Genomic DNA, 26,661 nt, shown 5'->3' on the forward strand with positions numbered 1-26,661 from the left:
ATTGCTAGTATATATATAAATATATATATATATATATATAAATATATATATATATATAAATATATATATATATATAAATATAAATATATATATATATATAAATATAAATATATATATATATAAATATAAATATATATATATATATAAATATAAATATATATATATAAATATAAATATATATATATATATAAATATAAATATATATATATATATAAATATATATATATATAAATATATATATATATATAAATATATATATATATAAATATATATATATATATAATATATATATATATATATATATATATATATATATATATATGATTTAAGTTTCATTAAAATTGGTTTACGTATTTAAGCTTTTAAAGAGTCTCTGTCGCCACAGGTCACTTTGAGTTGAAGGCATGCACCTATTCTGAACATAGAGATTTGTCTCCACTAACATTGTCTTCCCAGAAGAATGTTATACATACGATATAGATGCTTCCGTTCAGTCTCAAGACACAATGGATACACCCTGCAAGCATATCTGCGCGTGTAATTGTGAGGCAAGGATTGCGCAATCATTAACCGCATCTCTCATAAATCAGCACGGCTTGAGTCCAATGGCAACGACAAGTCCAGCACGACTGGAATGAATGCCGAGATAAAAGCGGAGAGCACACACAACACCTGGAATTCCAAATGGTCATCCATTTACTAACCAGGCTTAACGTTGCTTATCTTCGGTAATCTAACGGTGTGTCTAATATAGTCAGAAGAAGTTGAAAAATCGCTGAATTTGTGTCTCATATATATGATTGTAATGTTATTAAAATTGGTCTACGTGTTTAAGGTTTTAAAGAGTTTCTGTCGCCACTGGTCACTGAGTTGAGGTCATGTATATATTTTGAACATAGAGATTCATCTTCACTTCAATTACATAAACAGTAATCACAAAAGTAAAAAAAAAATAAAGAGTATACCCTGCACTATTTTTGTATTGAGCACTCTTGTATTAACCTCGTTAAACTTCATTTGTCATTTAACCTCTGGAAAACAATAACCTCAGATAAACACAAACACACACACACACACACACACACACACACACACACACACACACACACATATATATATTAGATTTTCGTTATTAAATAATTTTGTCAGTAATCATTTAATCTACTGCAATCGCTGAATCAACTTGTTTTCTCGAGTTAACAATAGTCTTAATGTTATTTCAAGGATAACCAGTTGTTTACCATGAAACATTGTTTCGCGTATTTAAAAAAGAAAACAGTATATGAAATCATGGCTCCCCAGCAGTGTTGATTAAACACTACCTCCTTTAAACGCAAGAACTATTGATATTGGATCTAGTCTTTTATCATCTCTAAAAGGGAGGGACTAGTGGTAGATGCATCAACCCAGATATGGCAACAATACTTTATGCATGAGCGAATAGTGGCTTTGTAGAGATATAATACAGTATCAGGTGTGAATAATCTTCTAGCACGGTATAGAGAACCCACCTTCCTCGCAGAAACTCTAGCAATGTCCTCACTACATTTGTTCCGATTTATGTTATTTGTGAATGTTAAGTCGAAGAGTTTGAACAGAGAGCTTTCAGGTAACTTATTAGCTATGGCAATCAGTTGGTAAGAAAGTTTATTTTAATTGTTCAAGGAAAGAAGCTTAGTTTTGTCAGCATTGAATGTTACCATCCATTTACGTTCCCATTTCACTACAGACTGGGAGTCTTTCTGTAAGGTTTCAAGCATTTCCTTAGATATGTGTTCATTCGTTTTCCCATCGTATCTGTCATAGAGCATGGTGTCATCGGCAAATATATCCATTTCAGAGACAATTTTATCAGAGATGGTATTTATGAATATCAGGAATAATAAATGTCCAAGGATCGACCTTTTTTTTTTTTTTTTACACAGTGATCACCACTTATCAAGGCCCGGAAGCCACTCAGGGATAAGGGTTATTGCAAGTACATTACGTTAGTGAGGAGATTTGCTGAAATGTTTACTTAAGGGGGCGGTTCATTAGGAATTTGTTAACATTGGACTTGAAGACATCCAAGTTGTAGTCCGGAGGGAAGCATGCAGCCGGAACAGAGTTCCACAGGCGTGCAGTTCTAAGAAAGAAGCTGTGACAAACCTACATTTATATCGCCGTTTAGGCGCATGACGATCAAGGACAACCTGGATTTTCTCTTTGTCTAAGAAGGATCTGATTATATTAAGTATTCGTCCAGTAATAGCATATGCTTTATTTTTTATGAGAAAACTTTCATGCAAGACCCTTTTAAAAGTCTTTAATATATCTAGGGCTACTACCCTAGCCTCCTCTGCCTTATATAGTACGTGGTATATACGCCCAGAAATTAGTTAGGACATCTGCAGTAGAACGAGCTTGCCTAAATCCATACTGTTGGTCGGAAAGAAGTTTAGTATTTATGAGGCGGTGGACTAGTGCTTGATTGATTAAAGGTTCAACTATTTTGGCGAAAAGATAAAGGGGACTAACGGGGCGATAATTGAGTTGGTCAATTCTTTCACCGGAATTCTTGAATATATCACATAAGTAATTTTCCAGCAGAGAGTGAAGCAAGATTCGATAAGGATTTTGTTGAAGAGTTTGAAGAGAGCTGAGGTAACCCCAGTGGAGCATTTTTAGTAGGATATGAGATGAGATCAGGACAACACACCTTCGCGGTGTGTAGGTGTTTTAGGATATCACGAACATGAGAATGGGTAATTCTCAGATCATCGAGTGAAGCTTCTGTAGGCAAAGAGAAATTTGGGAGGGAGTGGTTTGTCGAGTCTAAGATAGAGTTGGAAGCGAATTGCCGAGCAAGCAGGTTAACCTTCTTAGTTGCAGTGGCAAACAATCTCATGGTTGTTGGATAGTGGGGCGGGGTATTGTTGATTTCCCATTATTTACTACACTTGTTATGAATTTTCCAGAAATCGCTAATTCTTAAATTCTCGGACTCAATGCGTTTTCTAGTGATTTTGGTATGCCTTCTCTTGATTGCAACTCTTTCACTTTTATAATTATTTTTAGCTTCTACATACTAGTCTCGATTTGTACTGGACATATGTCGTATAAATCTACGGAATGCATGCTGCCATTGCACAATAGCAGCTACACAAGTAGAATTAAACCATTGGGGAGAGTGGGGTTTGCTCTAAAACTTCCATGTGGGAACACGTGCGTCAGTTGCTGCTTTTAACACAATGTTAAACAGGACGAAAAAAGATATTTTCCCATAGTGCATCCTAAATGTGATCTCTGGTGACTTATCAGTCGTTTTGAGCAATGGCTCTTCAATTTGGGATCGAGGGTTTAAGGTGATTTCTACTAATATCAACACGTGATCAACCTTCCTGAATCAGCTATGGGAGTTTGTTACACAATCCCCCGGAAATGTGGTCGGAAATAGGTCTGGGAGTGAGGCTTGCGGTTTCTGACGATGTGGGTCGAGAACATGATAATATGTATCAGGCATTGTGATATATAATCGACAATTTGTTGACTTATTTTTATTGTAAACAAAACGAAAATTTTGCTGTTATCAAAAATATGTAAAATATGATTTGGGGTGTTAGTAAGATATTTTAATGCAGCACATTTTCTAGTCATAGTTTCGTTATTTTAAAAGTTACATTTGTTGTATTTTGCATTCGAACTGTTTATTTATTAAGTTGAAATAAAATCATATCTTTATTAATGGCGCACTTTGTTTACCGTGAAAATATCCAGCAAAAAAAGAAGATTAAGAAGACGTGGATTCTCTTACATTGTTTACACTTCACCACGTCTGACTATGATCTGTCCCGATCATTGTAACATTTGGTGAACGGTCGCCGATTCGAGTTATTCGATGAAATTGAAGGAGCCTCTCAAGAATTGTTCGATTCAAAGTCGAAGTATTGGTAATTTAACGGAATATACAAAAGCTTGCATGTCGTTGTCATAAGCCCGTAGACAATAAAATAAAATAAAATTTAAAAATATAAGTTTTTTTTCTAAGACGAAGAAATTAAGAGTTCAACGAGTTTCGTCGGTGTAGAATGACAACTTCTACCAGACTTTTAGTCCGTTAAAAACTGAGGCCCACCATGCAGTTTATTAGTTAATGAGATCTTCTGTTTAGGTATATGCATTGGAGTCTCGATGATGAAATGTTAATACCAAAAACGTTGATCGATTCACGTAGACGACTCATACTGTTATATATATATGTGTGAAAGAGAAATAGAGATAGAGAAAGGTAGAGCGAGTGAAAAGGACGGTGTTTAGATGCGGCGAACTTTAAATTGTTACATGACAAGTATTAATATATATATATATATATATATATATGTGTGTGTGTGTATATATATACACCATACTTTGGTGTAATTGCGCCAAATCCGTGGGTAATTGCGCCAACTAAAAAAAGTGCTCTTTATATGCATGGTTGCCAAAAGAGCACTTTTAGCGACTTGGCGCAATTACCCCCAAAATACGGGATAGATAGATAGATAAATAGATAGATAGATGTAAGAAGATTGACAAAGAACACTGTCTTAATAGAGCGATGTTTTAATTACCGTAAGCATTTAAAACAACTATATCATGTGTTTGATCTGATGTACTCAAGTATATTTTGAAACTTTTGTAAACATTTTAGATTTAAATTCGGTAAAATTAAATGGAAGTCTAAATGAATTATAACCTCCGGTTGAAATGACGTAACAAAATATGCATTTATAAAAGGAGAAAGAGAAAATAGAAATCAAGAGACACAAAAAGGTGCAAAGGACACGAACGGTCGCAAAGTGTGCGTTGATAGCGGCAGAAAGTATAAGAATGAAAAGGGGCCACAGTAAGTTTGAAGACGGATGGGATCTCACAACAGGTGCGAGGAGGAAGGCCGCAAAATCAAGTGCAAAATTCGATACATACGAGGTGCAATCCGATTATAATGTGCAGTGGTCGAAACTAACGTGTCTGCCGACGAGTTGCGGGTATGATGAGTTGTGTGGCCCGCTAGACTCTCCGTGGCGCACGGTACGTCTCGAAAATAAACTAAGAAAAACAAAAAAAGAAAATAAGAGAAACAATGAAAAAATGTTTACGACTTACCGAACGCAATCAAACTTTGTTTTTCTTTGCATTTTTTTTAAAGATCTGAACATTTACATCTTATGAATAAATAATCGGATTTTTATTTTCACAAGTGGAAATGCTACGATTAATTAAAAAAAAGTAGATTTTTGACATAGTTCCCAATATGTACTAAATTTTAATTTTATGTACTTACTTTTTAGTAATAATATCCAGCGTTGTTTTGTGATGGCGATGTAACGTAAAATTAGACTGTAAAATTGCGTGAAAGTAAACTAAAGCAATTGTAGTAAATGAAAATGATGGGCTTATAGTTGCAAACAAAATTGTTTGAAAAAATTCTTTAAAGGTTAGAAAATTAACTCCATTTTCAAATAGAGTACAAAGCATATTTCATAACAAATAGAAGAAAAGTTCGAATTTATGCACATTTTATTTTTGATTATTCGGATTAGTATTGTCTTGGATTTTATTATAACAACTTTTCGCCCGATGTAATATATGTACTTCGCCAGGTGTGCATCCACGAGCTTGCGAAATTTTTATGTCGAACTCAGGTATCAATACGATATTTCAAACTGAACCTTTTGTTAAATACAAGAAGTTTCTATTATTCCTAGACAGGTGGCGCGAAGAACTAATAATCAGTAATAATCAGTTGTAAGTTACAATTTTTTTACAGTGTGTAGGTTCGATCTTTACTACAGGCGATAGTGACTAAGAATAAAATAAAAATTACTTGCCTAAAACTTTTACCCGTCATGATTGACGGGTCGAGAACAATTTTAACCCCATGCGTGTAATTGCAATTATAGATTCCCGAGTTTAACATAAAAAATTCTCGAGTTCGACAAGACAGAAGATCACGTCCTTGTTTTTGTTTTCCTTTCTTGTGTTGTTTTTATGGATATTTGAAGACTTTATACGTGAGCTTTCGCCTTGATAATGTACGGTTTTTATGTGACACCAACGCTTTGAGGCGAGAGTTTTTTTTTTATGTACCACCTGAATTTGTTCAAGTATACTATGGATTCTACTAGAAACACCTGTTAGCTATTCTTTGCTTCGAAACTCACAATAAGTACCAGAATGAAAATTTTGATCTCTCAATTTATTTATTTATAATTCTGTAAAAACTTTTGAATAATTATTTTTTTAAGTGTTGAATATTAAGTTTCATTTTACTCTGGAATTTGATACGCATAATGAACTATATTAAATAATTGTTTTTTTTTTTTAGAAACTACCATACAGATGCACACGTCTGCATGTCACTCTCTCCATACAATTACTGATTCAAATTCTTTATAAATCTCGAAATATTTAACTATAAAACTCATTCTTTTCCTGGCTGCTGTAAAAACACGTCAAATGTGCATATATTTTCTTAAACGTAAAAGCACACTTGTTAGGGTGATCTAGAGAATTTAGCTTGACTGGTAGTTCTAAAATCAATAAACATTTATTAATTTATTATTACTACTAGCAGTGGAAGATTTTGTTTTAAACAAGAACAATTAAAAAAAAAAAGAAAGAAAATTAAAGGAATCGTTTTTGGCATCAAAAATAGGCAATTTTTTTCCGATTCCGATATTCCCAAAAGTTCCGATTTTTCCACTTCCCGATACCCATTAACCGCCCAAACACTAATATATATATTAAAATAATTATATTTATAACAAAATCCAAATATTATTTTCTCATACCCTTACACATCAGCATCTGTTAAGTACGACATACTCCCCACTATCGTCTGTACGAATCATTTTCGTTGATTCTCATCTTTTCCATACGTTCATCTACTTTTACTCGCTTTTTTGTTCATGGGCGGATCCTTGCTAAAGCTGCTGCTGAATTCAGAACGTGATAAAAGTCTGAAGTTAGGTAAGTTTTAGTATATGGATAGTAACATAAATATCCATATTGATGTCTAATGTAAATGTCTATGTGCAAATGTAGTTTTCGCGTGAAGAAATTTCGGTTGGATTTTTGCCAACAATGCCCGACTTGTCTCAAAACGTTTTCAGTTCATAGAAAAAAACAAAACAAAAAAAAAAAACAAATAAACAATATCTGAGTTTTGAAGGAATTTTTTTTTTTTCAAATAGCAACTTGTCTTCTTTTTTTTTTTTAATGAAAAATGAATTAAAAAATTCAATATAAGTAAAACTTGCCTTGAAGGAAACCTGTACAGAAAAAGTATTTAATAAGAATTTCAGTACTTTATAGAGATTCCAGAGTCGTGACGTACATAGTTACCGAACGCTCGGCGAACAGTACAGACTTTGGGAGAGGGGGTCTGTATCTTAATTTTTTTGCAGGAGGGGTCTGTTGCCAGTTGAACGTAGCATTAGCTTATGATGAAGGTGACAATTTGATATTAGGCATATTTTAAAAAAAATTAGAAAAAGAATGAGGTGGTGGATGACATTCTTTATTAGAAAATGGATACAAATTGGAAATCTGCTAAAGTAGTGAGAAAGTCGGGTTTCCTGAATATTTGTCGTCACAATTTATCGTCTCCATGTTTTGGCAAATTTCGTAATATATAAAACAGATTGGGGCCCTACGATAGCGAGCGAGTAGCGTCAACTAGGTCACATGCCTCCACGTACAATAAACTGTAGTCTACATTGCACTGTAAAAAACCTACTGTTCATTTTATAAAATTATTTTTTATATATAATGTCTTGAATTAAAGTTTAAAATGCAAAAGTAAAGTATCATGATTCAATTGTGTCCTAAACAGAAACATTCTATTCGAACGCGCCCCTGCTATATGAAAAAAAAAACCCTGTTGATTTTATGTGTCTTACTGCTTGTGCGGTGATAAGGGTTGTAATTTAAGTTAAAAATGAAAAAGTCAAGTATCACGATTCAATTGTGATTTAAACAAAAACATTCATTTTGAACGCGCCCTGTCATATCAAAGAAACTACTGTTGATTTTATATGTTGGGCCTTTCGACTTGTGTGGTGATAAAACTTCTCAGATGCACTTGCGATGTTAGGCTGTGTAAGATATTAACTTTGGTGAAAATCGCATGTTCCTTCTTTCATCGGATTATCTAGATTATCGATCATCGATACTTATCGAAGACATTCTGATACAACCCTATCTAAGAACACGGCCAGTCACATAAAGTACCTTCCTGTGAAATTTCATAAAAATGGGTCCAACCGTTTTCGAGTCTATAGGGAACAAACTTATGCACACACGCAAAGTTTCTTTTATATAACAGTAGAGATTTATACAGCCCAGGTAATGAGTTAATTTTTTAAAACTGAAAGATGCTAACGCCAGATTTAATTTATCGTTTATCATTTCTCTATTGAAGCAAGGAGATGGGAGGGATTTAGTTTTAGTACCACTCTGAAGGCACCCTTCATTTTATTTGACGCTTTCAATAGCGTTCTGGAGGCCTCCCGATTTTTATTTTTTCACTCCTCACTTAAAAAAGGGAATGTTTCTTCTAGGGGTGTGTGAAAACTTCACACTATTTAGCATCTTTTGTTTAGATTTTTTTATGTCCCCAGACAATGCTGGTTAACTCAACTAGTGGACTATAAAATTCCATTTTAAATATTTTAGAACTAACTTTATTAGAATGAATGTTTAGCTGTACTTTCGACAATATACAAATAATGTGGTGCCTTCTCGTTGTTACAGTCCTGGGCGAGTGCCAAAATAACTGATAATTTGGGCGGGTACTGGTGAAGTTTGTTTCTTGCTCTTTGTGTTTTGATCGTTTTCTTTGAAACAATATATTTATTAAAGAACAAGGTGTTCAGTTGAATATATTGTCCTTTGAATACAAAGGAAGCAGGTGAATTACGCGACGTCTGAAATTTACCTAAAACTATGCGCCACTCTCCGTCCTTTAACTCTAACGCACTGACACATTTTTAAGGGTAAACGTTTTTGTTGGCTAGCCTAGTTATCCTTTATCCCTCTATTATGCTCTTTAAAAGCTTCTTTTTTTTTTTTTTTTTTTTTTTAGCTAGCTTGTTTGGAGTCCAAGGGATTGGATCGTCTTTCAAGCCTTGTCTTGAAGTGATACTACTTTTCTCTCCTTTATTTTTCTATTCATTCTACAAATCCACACAACGAGCACCTTACTATTTCTTATCGTACATCCAGAAGTCTGAAATCAATTTTTCCTGATGTTCCGTCTTTTCTCTTGCGAAAATATTATCACATTCCTTCTCTTTGTGAGACTAATTTAGATTCTTCTAGTGGTAGCGATGATCTACATGTGGATAGTCATTTGCCTCGTGTCCATTTAGACTGTTTCATGCATTTGCATGGCCTTGCTATTTTCCTGTGCAAGGATCTTCCCATTTTATGCGTGTCCAGTCTTAAATATACTATTCTTTTATCTGCCTGAGGTTGTCTTTGCTGCACTCCACTTCTTATTTGTTCTTTTTATATCTCACCCCTTTTGACGTTACCTGCTCGATTGCTGATGCTATATCCAACACATGTTCAGGGGTAGCCGTCTGCTGCTCTCATAACAATTACCAAATTCCTAAATCCAATAAAAAAGTTGAATGAACGCCAAAATGTACAATGTCCATCTGAACCACCAACATTGCTATCGTTGTTGTTGTTGTTGCTGCTGCTGATGTACTCGCTAAGAATTTAACATTGTTTGCATTCCTTCCTAATTTCTTTTCTGGCAGCGAAACTATAGCATTGTCAAAAAAAAAAAAAAGCCATTAAAAATGCATGATAAAAAATTGAATAATTCGACTTCACATCTTTCTTTTTTGAAAAATGTAATTCAAACCCTAATTTTTTTTCAATTAAAGGACCAAAGACCAAAATTGAAAAAAATAACAATTTAATAGCAAATTATGCAATATTTGTTTTTTTTTAAAATCGGTTTTCTATAAAAGAAAATCAACGAATTTGAACTTATTTCAATAAAATATATGTATATATAAATTCCAAAAAATCACTTACTTATAAAAATACTAATCAATGGGTACTTCCATTCTTCATTGTTAAGAATTTATCGATATTTATATTTTATATTCCATGTCCTTTTTAAATAAAATACTTTTTTAAGCGAGTATTAAAAAATACCGCGACATGAGATGTTTCACAACTGGAATAAAGGGAGACAAACGCCGCCTGTTCTCCAAGTTGAGAACTTCGGTGGCCTTAAACACCAGAATTAATCTCCCTTTCTATTGCTGGCTGTAAACAAAAGTTAGTAAATATGCGCCACCGTATATGAAAAATGACCTCATTTCACTTATCAGTTTTTGCCGATAAAAAAAACAGTCGACCGATTTTTAATAATATTTTTTATTCTCTTAAAGAAATACATGAGTTTTTGATTTGATATATTTTATTTCTTCTTTATGGAGTGAATTTTTTTTTTAAATATCTAAAAAAAAAAAACATTGAATAAAATAGAAAAAATGTCGTAATTCTACGAAATTTTCTGAACAATATAACAATATTATAAGGTTCCACTTAAAAAAAAAAAATTCAACGTGGTTTTTAAAAAAGGTTTTAAACTTTGGACTTTACAGGTAAATTTGCAAATAACTGTTCTTTTTTTAATTAGCTTATTTTATTTATTGATCTTTTATCTTCAATTTCTGATATATAAATTTTAGGTGAGGAAATGAATTATTTTCATTTTAATAGATATTTCAAAATGAGGGTTGAATTTTAAAAAAACGCTTGTTTAGAATATTATATGCGGTTTATTGAAAGAGCATAAAATTTCATATTGAACCTGAAAATATCTTAAAAATTTAACCAATAGAAAAATTTTGACAGATTTTTAAATTGAAAAAATTGAAAAAAATTGTAAAATTCAATTGATTTCATTACGTAAAAAATGGCTGCATGAACGCGCGTAGGAACTTTGTAAACACTGTTTTTTTAATAAAAAATAATATTTCTATTATTTTTAAACAACTTTAATAGTTTATTTTGGCAGTATATTCCATAAAGAAAATAAACAACCCACTTTAAAAGAGAAATTAGGAGTTTTTGTATATTTTATTCGCAGTTTTGTGTTAGGGTTGTCAAAAATTCCCAAAACATTCTGATACATCTAGCGAATCTATGTTTATGAAGCGTTTGTGAATTAAAGAGGTAAGTAACAAATATTTGCATTCGTACAAAAACAACAGATAATGGTTTTAATAAAAAGAAATGTAAAATTAAAAAGTAAAGGCGGAAGGATATAAAAAAAAGGTAAAAATAAAAGGGAAATGAGCAAAGGCTATTCAACCGTGTCACTCTATGTAAAAGTAAAAAGAAAAATGGTCCGCGTTGATAATCAAGTGCGCAACGCCAAAAGGAGGAAAATGGAGAAAAAATGATTCTAGAAAAACTATATGTAAAGGTGCGTAAGCAAATAGTTTTAATCATGAATGTGATGATGAAATACATAGTTTTATTTAACAAGAAATAATCCACTACAAGTTGAGCTGTGTTATTAGCGCCCGTCCAACTACACGGAAAACAAATGAAATGAAATGTAAGAGTATTTTTAAATAGGGAACAAAACTTATATTTATATGTATACGAAAAAGCAAGAGAAAGAGTTAGTGTATGTGTATGGGTGATATATAAATATACTAGCCTGGGTGCCAGGCGTTGCCCGGGTGTTTGGCAGTGTCTGTTGAGCAAAAAAAAAAAAAAAAAAGCATACACACATTTAAACAGGCAGGTGAGATTTATATAATAGATGTAACGGTTAAAATAGGGAATAGTGGATACGCATCTCAACAAACTAGTTTAACTAATTACACAGACACATGTACACAGCGCTTGATATTTCGACTTTTTTATCAGTTAGTTCTGAATGGACAGCAAACAAAACTCCTCTTCACTAACATGGTAAGTCGCACTCTTTTAATCCGAAAGGACAATGGACGGAAATCCTCTTCACTAACACCGTAAATTACACCAACAAATACTAATTTTCATGGTTCCTCTTCTTTGTCAAACACTTAGCTCTCTCTCCTCCCCAATTCGTCCCTCTTAAATTAACCATTCTCCTCATATGCAAATTAATGGCACATATAAAAAGACGCTGCTAACACAAATCCTTTAATTTTTTTGCGATAACCGCACCAGATACGCTGCCTGTTGTGTAATTTCTTCTATTACAGTCAGACTTTAATCATTGAAGGTCTGATTTAAAGACTGACATTTCGATGGTTTAGTACATGTGCTAGTTTCATTATTTTAATTTTTTATTGCCAATGCTAATCCGCTAATTCTATAAATTAAATATTCCATTCTGCCTGAAACATTACTTCATACTTCAAACTTCCTCATATATATATATATATATATATATATATATATATATATATATATATATATATATATATATATATATATATAACTACTTCATTTACTCGCATAAAATTAATAAAGGAAAGTATAAATTTATTCGTAAACTTTAAGTATTTACTTCAAAAGTGCTCAATACGTAGGTAGAGCCAGTTAGTTCGCCATATATATTTTATAACTATATATATATATACATATATATATATATATATATATATATATATATACATGCGTGCAAAAACACACACACACACACACATATATATATGTAGGAGTCAATAAAGAGAGGAAATGAAGGTATAAAAACTACTTAGTAATATATATAGATTTATTCATTTATTTATTAAGGGTACACATCAATTAGGGATGTTGGGTATATATAGTTAGGTTTTGTTAAGCGTTGTTTTGATTTTTAAATGAAATACATATGTTATACGTTTATAAACCAAATTACAACGAATAAATTCTATTTTTACTGGCTCAAATTTTCTTTCGATTTCCACACAATTTGAACGTGTATGTGTTAGTGATGACCGTAAAGCATCGTAAATCTCTTCTATCGAATGATTTGCTCTTGGAAAGTAGTTTAAAACACGCCCACCTACATTCCAGAATTGAATAAGTAAACTACGGGGATTCTTTTCGCCGACGAATAACGCACCTCCTTAAAAACTTAATGAGGATATCTAATAAGTGATAAACAAAGAAATGAAACTTTCATCACTAGAGAGCGTCTTGAATTGGCAAAGAGTCAAAAGCACAAGAACATTTCATGATAAAAACACTTTCATCCATTGAACATAGCTTCCGACACTTTTTTTTTTAGATAAAGAAACACGGCTACTTCTAATCGCATTTTCCTATAATATATATATATATATATATATATATATATATATATATATATATATATATATGTGTGTGTGTGTGTGTGTGTGTTTTCCTAGGTAAACGACTATGTATTATTCGAAAAAAAAAGAACTGAAACATCTTTTTTCATATTACAAATGCACAAAATATTTAAAATATTGTACTTGTATTTCCTCTAATACTTCCCCCTGAAGAAGTCTTGAAATAAAGATGAAAAATTAATTTATAAGTGATTTTAATTTTTCCTTTTTAAAATCCATCACGTTCTTATTATATATATATATATATATATATATATATATATATATATATATATATATTATTTTGTATTATATTTCTCTTTATCAGTTCCACTTTTTCTCGAAAACTACTGAAACGATCTGGGTGAAATTTTTTGTTGAACTTTGTTAAAAAGCGCAGCGAAATATGTATTATGGCATCCGATCAATCCACACTTAAGTAGTTATAAGTATTAGCATTTAACTATTAAGTTGTTATTTTCCCTGATCATCGTAAAAACTCGTTAAATGTACATATATTTTCTTAAACGAAAAAAACACACACATGCGGGGGTAGGGGTGATCTATAACTTTTAGTTTTACTGGTAGTTTAAAATCAATAAATATTAACTATTTTATTATTACTACCAGCAGTGAATAATGTTGATTTAAACAAAATCAAATAAAAAACGATGATTAAAGAAATCGTTTTTGGCATCGGAACAAAGGCACAAATTTTCCCGATTCCGATATCGCCAAAAGTTCCCATTTTCCAATTCCCGAATGATCGTCCCAACACTAATATATATATATATATATATATATATATATATATATATATATATATATGCGCGTGTGTGTGCGTGTTTGTTTGTTTTTGTTTATGAAACTTTTTGAATGAATTCAATTATTTATGCGAAAATTGCATTTTTACCTAAATGCGAGTTGGGAATAATTTTCCTTTTGACTAATTTAGTATCCCCAAAAGGGGAGCGGCACATGTATTGTTTTTAAAATATAATTATCCACTGACACGTATTTCGTCCTCTACGACTTCATCAGAATCTAGATAGATTAAGCCACTCTGATGAATCGTAGACGACGAAACACGTGTCAGTGGATAATTATATTTTAAAACACCCCCCACACACATATATATATATGTGTGTGTGTGTGTGTGTGTGTGTGTGTGTGTGTGTGTGTGTGTGTACTGGATTAGTATTATATATTATTGTATAGTGAAATGGGGAAATTGACTACAACACCTGTAAAGAAAATAGATAATGGTGGAAGATGGAAGACCTTTGTGAGCATAAAATTATTTATTATTAATTTATTTATTTTTATAAGAGTATATTCTAAAACACAACGAAGAGGTGAGGCGAGGCGCTCAGTCATTAAACGACACGGAAAGCGCTAAACCGTTGAATGACAAACTTTTGTTAAATTGAACACTCCAATTGATTAAAATGCAATTGCCATAATGAGGTCTCTCATACGATATGCCGTCGTCAGAGACGCCAGGAATCGGTACGCATTATCTCTTGATTATCTGCCATTATGTGGAGGCTTTAATAAAATGTCCCCACAAGTGAAAACAGCTGATAAACATAAATGTATACAAGTCTATAAGTTAAACTGCTTCTTCCACTTGCTTCATAGAGAGTTTCTGTTTCTGTTCCGGCAGAAAATATTATCTTTTCTCTCTCTCTCTCTAATATAATTCCATGTAGCCACATAAAATTTTATAGGGAGATATAATTATGTATCAATTTTCAGAATTTACTTCAGCAGTGATTAACACATGAGTAGGGCTAGGTAGTAAGTTTTGAAGACGCATGCTATTTAAGCTATACAGAATCTTTCGCGTTTCATTCTACAGGCATGAAACGCGGAGGATTCCGTGTAGTTTAATTGCCATATATTTTCATAACCTATTACATACACACACACACACACATTATATATATGTCATATATGCCAAAACATTGTTAATTCACTACCCGCATAGCAGCAGCCGAATAGCGCAACTATTAGAAGTTCCAAGTGTCATTTGGGGAGGTCGGGTTTCGATCCTTGAGGTAGTTGCTTGTCTAACCGCACTGCTGAGCGAAATAGTACTGGATGTGGATGACTATATATATATATATATATATATATATATATATATATATATATATATATATATATGAGAGAGAGAGAAAGAGAGAGAGAGAGAAAAAGGGCGAGAGATCTGAGTTTCTAACTTCGAGCATTGCTTGATAACCATGTTTTATAAGCATTAGAACGTCACGAATATCACAGTCAGAATACGTTGTGATGTTATTGTAGATCCTCTCTATTTCTATTTCTCTCTCTTTCACTCTCTTTTAATCATTTATATAACTTGTTGAATCCAAAGTCAAAGGATTTCATATGATATTAGCGGGGGGGGGGGCGCCCTTGTTGGCTTGTAAAATGCGCTTACATATATTTTAATTCGTGCAGATTTCGTATTTATTATTACAGAGCCAATTCTCTAATGGAGATTATGTTGTACCTAATATGTAATACTGATTTCCAAAGTTTAAAAAAAAATGACTTAGGTACTATCAGCTAGAACCAGATCCAAAATCTTCTTTTTCCTCGCTCTTCTCTTTCCTCTCACGTTTTATAAAATTACTTGCATCATTCTATTCCTCTCGCTACTTCTCTTATTTGCCTTTTTATTTACATCATTCACTCTTTTCCCCGCCACCTAAAAACCTTTATGTATAGGTGAGGTGCATTTCTTACATCATTCGCAACGCTCTTTTTAAATTATTTTCTGCGTTAAATAGGTAAACGTTCATAAAATGCTTTTTTGCATTACACCATGGTATATATATATATATATATATATATATATATATATATATATATATATATATATATATATATATATTGACCACCGACAGGGGAGACAGAATGTTGACTTCTCAAGTACTTTATAACACAAAACCAAAAGATGAGATCGAAAAGAATATAAAAAGAAAAAAGAGGTTAAGATATGGAAAGATAAAAGCTTGTGACGAATGGATTGTTCAAAGACCTTAATTATCCTCCCCCCACACATAACCCCCCCAACCCATATTAGGTGACAAGATGCTAATTTTGTAAACGAAATAAGGAAATGTTTTTGTCTTGTAATGTCAGTTTTCGAGGGTAATTCTTGGCCTGAAGATGTAATCTCCCCAACATGGGTGATTACAGAAACATGTATGCACATAAGTAGCCATCAATGTTTGCATAAATAAATTTAATATATATGTGTGTGTGTGTGTGTGTGTGTGTGTGTGTGTGTGTGTGTGTGTGTGTGTGTGTGTGTGTGTGTTCTTACGTCACAAAGATAACATGCATAGTGCCCAAGGTTAAATTTAACCTTATAAAAACAAAATCCCATCAACGGTGAGCGCGGAGAAACGTATTACATAGGCATTCACAAACGTATCTTTCTTCCACGATCTGAATTCAAGTCTTGTATTCCAAAAGGCATAATACTTTGTAGTCTGAGATGAAAACATAAAAAATATATTTTCCTTTTACATGCTGATAGGCTGGAAATATAAAAATGCGCACACTATCTGTCTGTCTCTCTGTCTCTCTCTCTCTCTCGCTCGCTCGCTCTTTCTCATATATACAGTGTATCACAAAGGTGAGTACACCTTTCACATTTCTTCAAATATTTAAGTATATCTCTTCATGTGACAACACTGAAAAAAAAAAGGAATTTTTAACACAATGAAAAGTAGTTTGTCTGCAGCATATATAATAGAGTTAATTTATTTTCCTATCAAAATAACTCAAAATATAGTCAGCTTTATTTCAAATTATGTGTTCTATAAAATCCTTATATATTTTCAAAATATGATCCTTATCTTTTATCATTTACACATCATATCCTTTACCGTTTCAATGATATCTACTAGTGTATAGCCACCGTCGAAAATGAAAGAAAATATTCGTTGCTGGTGTTCATACGAATATTCGTATAAAATAATGTCTCAATTAAGGAAATAAAAAGAAAGAGAAAAAACGTTTCAAACTGCAAAGTTAAAGAAAAAAGGAAAATTTTTTTAAATTAAAAAAAAAAAAAAACGTATGTGTCTGGCGATGCCTCTGTTCAGTGTCAAAAGATAATGGATGCCCCCCCTGTAAGGGTAGAATCGCGAGTAATTTTGAGGCAAGGGTTGCGCAATCTTCAATCACACCTCTTCCGAATCGGCACTGCTTTGTCCAGTGGCAAGAAGAAGTGCTGGACGACTGGAAACAATGTCGAGGTAAGCGGAGAGCACATACGGCACCTGGAATTCCTAAATGGCCACCCATTTTAATCCTGACAAGGCTCAACATTGCTTAACTTCGGTATAGAAATAAAAAAAGAAACAAACAAAACGTCCTATCATGGAATAAATTTGCGTTTTAAACCGAAATGAATTCGTCCGTCTCTATCTCTCTCTTTCTTTCTTTCTTTCTTTCTTTCTCATAAACCGTCTCATAATTAACCAGACGTAATTCATTTCATTGACAACTTTTTGTACTCCCATAGTGTTCTTCACCTTGCAGCTGACAATCATAAATTGAACCAAACCAAAGCAGCATTTATCCTCGACGAGTTGAACCGACTTCCTTCTTCAGAGGAATCTTATGGAAATTACAAAATCACAAGCGGTTTCCAGTCGCATGTGTACCCCCATCAGGGAAGATAACGACGTTTGGTTTTTGCAGCTCCTACAAGGAGGTATCAACACCCTCCTACATTTAGCGCCTAATATTCTCAAATGTTTACCCATCTAGTACTGACCATGCTCAACGTTGCTTAACTTCGGTCATCTAACAAGAACCGCTGTATCAAAATAGTTATGTCGTATTATATTATTATACAATCATACCATCTCATTAAACCGTATCCTCGAGTGGCTCTTGGTTTTCATAAGTGGTAACCTGATAGTTACAAATCTGATTTCGCATTAAAATTTTCTAATAGGTCGCATATTCCTGAATGTTATGGTTTTGCTTCTCGCGCACAGGAAGCATTAAAAAGAAAGGAAGCAATAATTACATCCGAACAACGAAGCAGGATGCTCTTAGCGAGGGATGTACACATTTCAGTTTCATTTCCGTGGATTAATTATTATTTAATTAAAAAGGAAATATTTGAGGTTTTAATTGCTTCAAAATCCGTGACAGCTTGGATCATTTTAAAAGGAAAGATTCAGCGATCAACGAAAATCCACATTTTTTAATTGCTGATCAGGTCAAGCAATATATTTGTTTGAAATAGCTGAGTGATCCTGGCTACTTAATTTAAGGCGTGTCAACCCTTTTCAAGCTCTTGAATTCTGAATCTAGTTAGTTTAGTAAAGTGCTTGATGTTTTAATTCTTTAATATCTCTATATCTACTATCATATAAAAGTCACTTTGTGTGTGTGTGTGTGTGTGTGTGTGTGTGTGTGTGTGTGTGTGTGTGTGTGCTCCTCAAAGGTTCTTAAACGGCTGAGCCTATCTTTTACAAATTTCAAACAAATATAATTAATAATTTTGGCAGTGTTCTTGGATATGTTTTGTATAGAAATGCATTCGATAAATATCGAAAATCCAAAAAATCCGTCTTTGATCAGCTGCCTCAGATCTTCAGAATCACATTTGGCGTCATGTGTAATTTACTGGACGTACGTAGATATAAAGCATCCTATGCTCGTGTGTCCGTGCCGTGGAGTCCACAGCAATACATTTCTCACCATCTTTTGTTTGCTCATCTGACAGTAACCGACAAATCGTGAATGTCGCTCTCTGATGGTCGTAGACATGGCAGGTAGCTTGCCATAAAGTTGCTGCTTCGTGGAATGGTCTTGCCAAGATATATTTAACACTGTTCCTAACATACGGATGTATGTGCCGTCTAGCTTTCTTTCTAATCTTTTTTGTGAGTGTCCAGTTTGTAGCACCGTAAACAAGGACATCTCTCATCACTGCTCTGAGAACCGCCATTTCAGTTTGTCAGTTAGCCTTGAAGTCCACTCTAACCGCAGTTTATTCAATACAATTAATGCTTTTGAGATGCAAATTTCGATATCTCTTCGTGGAGTCTCCGTTGCTGCCCAGGTACGTAAACTCAGTGACTTCTTTTGTTCCATCTAGAGCTTTGATCCCCCCCTCCGCATTGAAAGCCATAAAGTTTATCTTATCCGCATTAACGTAAAAACCAATGTCATATGCAAACTGTTCTAGCGCACATGACAGCATTTCCGTATTAGTAGTATTATTCGCGAACAGAGCAATATCGCCTGCGTAATCTGTGTTAGTTATGCACATTTCCCGTGACGTGTAAGTACGTAATAATGTTTCCACCTGAAATGCTTTTGCTTAAAAGATTACCAATGTAAACCAGAAAAGGGGGAAAAAATTAGATTTATTGAAAGCAGAAAGGTTAATCATATTTCCACGCCAATCAATATCAAAACGCTAGCGCAGTTTGATATCCAATGCTTTAAATACTCCACTTTATTTACTATAATAATTATTAAATACCTACAGAAGCTAGTGTTTCATTCTTTCGGACTCATCAGTGCAGGGTGCCACGATTAACACCGGTCGATAGATTAGATTCTCTCTCTCTCTCTCTCTCTCTCTCTCTCTATCTCTCTCTCTCTATATATATATATATATATATATATATATATAAAGCTGAACGTCTGTGTGTGTGTGTCTGATCACGAATAGGCTCTTATATGATTGACTATCATAGAAAACTGATCACATATAATGATAGAAGATGCATCGAGACACAGGAATGAGTATGTTTGATCTGGCATAATGATGATTCATTAAAATTGTGGGGTCTGCGTACGCGCTTGGCCCACAAAGTATGGAAATAAAAAATTTTAAAATTAAAAAAAAAAACGTTTACAAGTGTTTTTGATATAGATGTACATAATAATACTTTGATAAGTATATTTTAACTTAAATAGGGATGGTATGATAAAATTTTGGGGTCTGTGTTCGCGCCTGGCCTCTATAGATTGGAAATAGGCACAAACTTTAATAAAGACTTTTCATATCTATCTGCGTAAGTATAGTTTGATAATTATGTTTCAGTTTGAAGAAATATGGTATAATAAAATTATGGGGTGTTCGTTCGTGCCTGACCTCCATAGAATGGAAATATGTCACAAAGTTTAACAAGGTTTTTTAATATAAATCCACAGAATATTGTGATAAGTGTTTCAGTGTGAACAGGTATGGTATAATAAATTATGGGGTCTATCTAGTTTATTTTTACTTTCATCATATTTTGCTTTGGTTGTGATATCCCCAAATTCGAAGCTATCCCTTTACAACCCTTCCTTTTCATAACCTATCATACTTTAATAAATCAGAGGCCATTTTCTGTAGGCTGTTTTTGAACCCAGTCAACGACGAGTACTTTTGCTAGCATATATATATATATGTACTAGCAGGTTGTCCGACGTAGCCCGGTCGTAAAATACGCATAATATTATATTTTAATTGATAAAGTAACTGAGACATGTGCATGCGACTATTATGCTTTTTTTTTCTACAAACTTCGCTTTTTGCAAGTAAAATAAAATACTCGAGCTGAGATCGAAACCAACTGCTGAAAGAAGCAGCACATATGCTGGGGAATAACAACTGCTAAGTAGACCTAGTATAGAATTCAATACGATATGGGAACTAGTAATTATAAACAATAGATACTATATATAAAAAAAAGACAACTATTAATATATACAAGTAATAAGTATGGAGATAGATGTACATTAATATATAGTAACAATTAGTAATAAATAGTAATGTTTACAACTAGAAATACAAAAGTAGGCTTAAGGCTCCTAAAATTCGTACTAGAATTGTCCGCAAGGACCCGTGGCGCAGTGGTTAGAGTACTGGGAAAATCAATTGTAAAAGTGATATTCTACTGAAGGTTGAAGGTTCAATCCTCATTGAAATATACATTTGCGAATTACTTAGGGCCTCTATCCAGTTATTGCTGACGGAACAAGAGCACGCTACCCTCATGAAGTAAATAAAGGGTTCCGCTAGAAATTCCGTACAAATTCCCGAGGTCGACAGAAACATTCTCGAGTTCGACAAGATACACCTAAAGAAGGTCAGAGTTTATATCGACCGATACGTTATGAAAATCACACTCAAGATGAGAACAGTAGTCCGATGAATAATAATACAAACCACCCCTTTTTATTGTTAATAGACAAAGTCATTAGTTGTTACTGTTAAAAACGACTCCCCACGTATATGTAAGCGTTTTACCTCAATACTTTCATGATTTATTCTGAGCAGTTCTTTTCGTAAATAAATGCCAATTTTATGAATGATTTTTTTTAAATCTTACACCAAACAATGTATTATATTTTAACTCTTAAGATTAATGTTTATTTTTTCAAAGAGGATTCTTTTCGAGTTAAAATGAACAACTTTCGCCGTTTATAATTTTCTTTTTTTTTAGATTTGAATCTAGTCAAAATCTTCCTCGTGTTTTTCTTTTGTGTGTTGTTTGCTATGTTTACTCTGAAATCCGGTGACCCAATTTCGGGAATAGTTCCCCCTACACATCTGGTTCGCATCGGCGCCAAAGATTTTTTCTGCCTTTCTTCCATAATGTTAGAAAAACAAACGACTTCGTATTTTTTCCCGCTCTTAGAAAACATTTTATTCTAAGACGCTTCGAAGAATCGTAACGAGATTGGCACATTTACAAAGATTTATTGTTACTAGTTACTGTAAAGTTGTAGTCGGAATAATGGAGTCGAAGTCGGTAGAAATTAAAAACTTACTGATGTAATAGCTGCTAAACCTATACTCATTCTGACACGAGTTTAATTTCCACTTTACTTGGCCATAATCTAACGTGTGTCAAAATGATATATATAAAAGTGAAAGTGTCTGCCAGTCTGTCGTCTGTCTGTGTACATTTCCCTACGCAATAACTCTGTCAATTTTCAGTCTATAGACTCGTAATTTTATATACTGGGTAGAGAGATTTTGGAAAATCTTTGTAATCTTTTTCGGCCAGAAATTTGGCTGTTAAGTGATCAAAGTTCAACGATTTGACCTTTGAGAACTCTACCAAACGCCTCCGACAATTTTGGGTATAAACACTTGAAATTTTAGATATAGGTTCCTTGGATATGGATCGAACTTAATAACTTGATTTGAGCCCAAAACAATAAATGTTAAAGGGTCATAACAAAGGTCAAATTTCTTATGTTTCTTTTTTGTGTTAGGTTTAATTAGAAGCGTGTTTTTGTTTGTTTTGGGTTTAAGGTAACTGCCTTTTATTTTTTTATTTGTTTAAAAAAAGCATATTATATTAGAGTCGAAAAAATAGGGGAAAATCATTTTCTGCCATTTATTTATTCATGTGCTTTTTTTATAAATCCGTAAACTTCTGTGTTAACTCCAACACTAACCTCCAAGTCCGGTGTGAGAATATGAAAAACATTTTGCCAATACGAGAAAAATGAACCAATGGCGCAATGGATAAAATGCTAAGTAATAATTATTTCTTAGTGACAGTCTTCTAGAGATCGCAAATTCAATCAAAATCACTCAAAGGTAAAAGTTATGATTCAATGATAATAAGATATTGCATTGGTGGCATTGAATACTGAATACTATGAGGTGATTGAAAATAATGAATAGAATCTTATGACTTTTTGTCCATCTGTTAATGGATGTGAAATCCTTCTATACGGGGGTCATTTTTTTATTTTTGTACCAATCCAGAGTTCTTTGGGAGGAAAAATTGAATTAATCCATATTAAACTCTGACAGCATAGATATAGCACTCTCTCTCTCGACACTAGCGAACAAGTACATGTATTTGGTTACTTCAATGTCCACCACAGTAACTGGCTTAGATTATCTAATTACAGACGTAGCTGTTAGCAAAGCACATAGCTTCTCTATATCCCATTCCCTATTTCAAACGGTTACATTTCCGACACGTTTCCCAGACCAGCAAGATTAATATGCTTCACTTCTAGATCTATTTCTGACAACAGTTCCCGATGATTGTACAACAAATGCCCACAGCCCACTCGGGAATGCTGATCACGCTGTGATAATTGTAGAAATCACCTTAAATTCTCGCCCTGAAACTGAAGAGCCACTTCTTAAAACAACGAGGTATTACAAAAAGGCTGATTGGGAAGCCATCAAGGAACTTATCAGAGATGCCACATGGCAAAATACCTTTTCTCTTCCAGCGGAACAGTGTGCAAATGAGACCACTAAATGGTTCTAAACGGCAATTGAAGCACATGTTCCCACACGGAAATTCTATAGCAAACCCCATTCTCCCCAATGGTTTACTTCTGCTTGTGTAGCTGCCATTGTTCAAAAGCAGCATGCGTTCCGCAGATTCAACCGAAATAAGCCCAGTTCAAGCAGACAGAAGTATATAGAAGCTAGAAGTAATTGTAAGAGAGTAATAGCGACAGACAGATTACACTGAAACCACCAGAAAACACATCGAACCACAGAAATTAGGAACCCGTGATTTTTGAAAAATCTACAACAGTGTAGTGAATAACGGGCAGTCAACGATTCCCTCACTATCAAACAATCATGAAGTTGTTTGCATGGCAACCGACAAGGCTAATCTGCTCGCCAGTCGGTTTGCCTCAAACTCCACACTAGACCCGGAACACCACTCCCTTCCCGACTTTCCTTTGCGGACAGACGCCACACTAGACGATTTGAAAATCACCCCTTCTCAGGTACATGGTATCATAAAAAACCTAGACACCTCAAAAGCATGTGGACCCGATCTCATCCCGGCTGTGCTATTAAAAAAAAAATGCTCTGCTGAGGTTGCTCCAGTTCTCTCCAAAGTTTACAATAAATGCCTTAACGAATCTTGCTTTTCCGACTGCTGGAAAACCGTACTAGTCTTCAAGAATTCCGGTGAAAGAATTGACCCACTAAATTATCGCCCCATTAGCCTCCTCCCACTTTTCGCCAAAATATTTGGGTCCATAGTTAATCAAGCCCTAGTCCAACACCTAACAGCTGCTTAAATCCTGACCGACAAACAATATGGATTTAGGCAAGCCCGTTCAACAGCAGATATCTTCACTGTAGTCTCTGTTCACATCCTCGCACATTTCATGATTATATGTATTTACATCATCGCACATTTCATGATTTTAAATATTCGCATCCTCGCACATTTCCTGATTGTAAATATTTACATCCTCGCACATTTCATGATTTTAAATATTCACATTTAACACAATTCATAATTGTAAATATTCACATCCTCGCACATTTCATAATTGTAAATATTCAGATACTCGCACATTTCCTGATCGTAAATATTTACACCCTCGCACATTTCATGGTTTTAAATGTTCACATTATAACACATTTCATAATTGTAAATATTCACATCCTCGCACATTTCATAATTGTAAATATTTACATCAGCGCACATTTCATGATTGCAAATATTCATATCCTCGCACATTTCATGATTGTAAATATTCACACCATCGTACATTTCGTAATTGTAAATGTTCACATCCTCGCACATTTCATGTTGAAAGCAGCGTACAAATGGAATCAAATTAAAGATTAAATAAAATAAAAATAAAACAGGAGTAAAAACAATTTCGTTATTATTAAAAGAAGTAAATTGGGAATTATTTTCATTTGTGCGCCTTCTCAACAAACAGCGACTAAGTCTATGAGTCTTGCACTGCTGTATGCTACGGCAGTTAATTTGTACGTGAATGCATGTAGATATAACGTTTATATATATGAAATTACCATAACAAAATAGATTTTTATTACAACAATGCTTCCAAGATAGGAAACTGATATGTCACGATCTTTTTCAATGAAACAGACAGCATTCTACTAAGTAAATGACGATTGGCTGCGACAAAATTCGCTCGAAGGACAACAATAGAGAAAACAGAAAGTACAAAACATTAAAATTAGTTTTGGCAAATCGATTTCGGTTTTAATGATCATCATATGAAAACTAGTTACAACCGATTTTCATATAATCGGTTTCTAGTCCTTATACCAAAAATCATTATATATATATATAGGCTGCTTATTATACAAACATTATTGATTACACATGTGCAATCCCAATTCAATGATACCGCCCCATCAGACCAAAAATTAAGTGATATTGAATGGTTTCAATATCGCTTTATTTTTATTTTTATTTTTTGGGCTGATGAAGCGGTATCTTCGAATAGGGATTCCACTGAAACATGTATGCACATATGTAACCAATAATGTTTGTATAATAAACAGACTATATACCAGCTCTGTCCTACATTGAACACTCTTTAATAATCACATGAGTTTCGTCGGATTTACATGTAGGAGACCCATCTATACAGCCAATATATATATATATATATTACGAGAGTTGACCGACTTTAATGGAATGTTCAATACATTGTTACTTACCATGATAACAATATGCATTTTCCATGTGTATTTCCGTCCGTCTATTCCTTAAAGATGAAAAGTGAATTGTCGAGAAGTAGAGAAAAGGGGGTTATAGACCGAAGGACATGCATTCAACACAAAATTCTCATATTCTAAAAGCTACACGTTTCATCATTGTATGGGGCAATACTTTTTCATTTTGTCTTCAATCACACGTATAAAATCCCTAAACAATATCTGGCTGAATGGAGTGGCTCTTACAGCAAATCTCACTGTCGTTGGTGTAAGGTGATGATTACATCATAATTAAAGAGTTACCTCCCTTAATTACAGAAGCAACTGGTTATTTCATGATTCGGATGTAAGTAATATTTATGAGAAGAAACTGATTGGTTCGAATTTAACGTATCCAGTTACCCTATATATTTGTCTTCGTACCATCTATGAAAAGGTAGAAGTTAGTTAAAGGTTGAAATTGATATACCATATACTGGATGATGACCGGGAATAAACTAATTTACATTTAAAATGAGAATTTCCTGTTTATTATCGAAATGCACTGGGATTTTACAAGTTCAAGACGATTAGAGTAGACACGCCCAAAATTACAATATTTAAATATATATATATATATATATATATATATATATATATATATATATATATATATATATATGCGGTTTTTAATGGCGGTGTGGATATAAGACAGTACATACTTTTTATTTCCTTTTAGAGTTTGTTGTCTAGAATGCGTATCCAATAATTCATAATAAGTTCATTATTTTAGGAATAATTACTCTGCATATAAATATTATTCACGCAAAAGCGTGCAGACGGTGAGTTTAAATTTAATTACATAATATCATTATTAAAAATGTGATG

General features: G+C 33.3%; 1 protein-coding gene across 3 annotated transcripts in view; it reads right to left on the bottom strand.

Annotated features, from left to right (window-relative positions):
* LOC145295986 (heparan sulfate glucosamine 3-O-sulfotransferase 5-like) overlaps positions 1-26,661 on the bottom strand; it is a 316,089-nt gene that overhangs the window by 122,644 nt on the left and 166,784 nt on the right. Inside the window, exon 2 of one of the 3 annotated variants that reach the window (XM_080141931.1) lies at positions 4,945-5,067. The exons of the other annotated variants lie outside the window; for them this stretch is intronic. The gene's annotated coding sequence lies outside the window, so the exon portion shown is untranslated. The remainder of the gene's footprint in view (positions 1-4,944; positions 5,068-26,661) is intronic. 3 annotated transcript variants of the gene reach the window in all.

The sequence above is a fragment of the Euprymna scolopes genome, chromosome 16, assembly GCF_053919585.1.
Source record: "Euprymna scolopes isolate OS-2025 chromosome 16, ASM5391958v1, whole genome shotgun sequence".
In the NCBI taxonomy this organism is placed as follows: Eukaryota; Metazoa; Mollusca; class Cephalopoda; order Sepiida; family Sepiolidae; genus Euprymna; species Euprymna scolopes.